This window comes from Oryzias melastigma, linkage group LG6 (assembly GCF_002922805.2).
Source record: "Oryzias melastigma strain HK-1 linkage group LG6, ASM292280v2, whole genome shotgun sequence".
Lineage (NCBI taxonomy): Eukaryota > Metazoa > Chordata > Actinopteri > Beloniformes > Adrianichthyidae > Oryzias > Oryzias melastigma.
In genome coordinates, this window is record NC_050517.1 from 12,550,321 (window position 1) to 12,552,415 (window position 2,095).

Genomic DNA, 2,095 nt, shown 5'->3' on the forward strand with positions numbered 1-2,095 from the left:
TTGATTAATTATTTTTATTTTTAGAGAAATTTATAAAGAAGTAAATTAAAATATTTAACATTTAATTGATCTGTGTTTCTGTAAAGAAATATTAAATAAAGTGTTTTCTTTGTTTTTAACATGTTCCTTAAACATTTTCTGATTATGAAGGACGTATATATAGAAGAATTTAAGATTAAAACTGCATTTCTGAGAATTTCTTTGTACATAAAAAAACAGCGTTTCAGTTGTGACGCAGCAACTAAAATGACACATCAAAGTCTCTTTTCTCCTGTCTATTCTGATGCATCCATTTGCAAAAAAATATACAGTAACGTCTTTATTTTCCACGTCTGAGCTGAAATCTGGCCGGATCACTCCGATATTGATCGTCATTTTTGCTTTATTGCTAATGTTAGCTTTGGGTTGTGAGCGGTTGTAAGCTAACAGGGGAGAGTGTAAACAAAGGAATGATGGGATATCGGCAGAGGGTTACTTCCACACCAACAGTTCCATCCACAGTTTAAGGTTAATTTCTCTGCTGCTCTGCAGAAAAGATTTCTTCTAATATGTATCCCATTTTGGGATTAAAGAAAGGTTTTTTTTATTCTGTTCTAATACCATACAAGTTTTTAATTTTGACAAAAAAAATAATGAAAATACTATTGGGAATGCTTGTACAAGAGAGAAAAATGTAGTTTTTTGTAGACTTTAAGTTCCCATACACGCTCTGAACCGTCTACCTTTAAAACTAAAAACTAAAAGTGATTAATATGTACTTTTTTATATACAGAAATTTTCCACCAAAACACATTTAAATTCACAACCTTCTGTCAAAAAGCTGCACAAAAAAGACATTTAAATAACCCACAGATTGATACAAATCATGCAAAACATGATTTTGTGTAAAGCCATTTCCTGGTCTGAAGTTGTATATCTTTATCCTCCTTTTTTTGGATTTGATGACGGTAACCAGAGTGTTTAAGGACATGCGACACACTGGGGACAAAGTGTTTGCCTGCATTTGCACATTTGAAGGTGTTTACATGTGTGTGCCGAGGATGAGCCGCATACGGGATGGACGGCCTTGTTTGTCAGGCTGTTTGTGTGTGGGCTCTCCGGAGGTTTGCAAGTTTGTCTAAAGGGGGCTTGTGTTTGCAGACCGTCACCGGGGTGGTCTGGTTTCAGAACGAGAAAAAGGAGGACTTCAGTCTGGTTTACTTCTGTCTGCGGAGAGGACACATAAATAGATAAAGACTGAGGCAGAAAAGAAATTCAACTAGGTGAAGACTTTTATTCTGAAAATCCATGAGGCTTAAAGTAAGTATAATCTATAAATCCAATTAAGTTCAAAAAGTTATTTTTAATCTGCTGTGTGGCTATGAAATTTGATATTTGAATTTCAAATCTCTGTTCATATATTTTATTACAATTGTGTTGTTTAAAGCCTCAAAAATATTTTATTTTACTTGGTTAAAATTAGACTTTTTGTTAAAAAATTGTGAGCACATGATACATTTTTCAAAGTTTAGTCTGAATTTAATGTAATCATGAGCAGATCTAGAGAAGTTTTCCACTTTTAATTTCTATTTTTGATTTTCTTTTAGCTGAAGCTGCTGAATCCGAAGTCTCGTCGTCCTACATCGACATTCAATTTTTTGTCTTTTTTTGGACTCGTGAACTATTCCCTTATTTTTTGTGGAAAAACAGACAGATGTCGGATCCAGCTGTTCCACCCTCCCCCAGCCCGACCCCCGTTTTCCTCTGTGACTACAGCGACTGGTCGCCCTCCCTTTTCATCATCCCTTCAGTCTACTTGCTGGCCTTCCTGCTTGGTTGCCTTGGAAACGGCTTGGTGCTGTGGGCCTATCTGGACCGATCTGAGAGCAAACAGAAAAGAGAAGTCGGTGGTTGTTTTTGTCCGACGAACAAGTCAAATATCAGTGATTCTTCAGGACCCTCGTGTCCTTCCTCCAACACTCCTCCTCCTCTCATCCCTCGTCCCTCCCGGTCTCTAACAGACTCCCTCATAGCCAGCTTAGCACTGGCTGACCTCTGCTTCCTCGTCACCCTCCCTCTCTGGGCAGTGTACACCGCCATGGGCTACCACTGGATC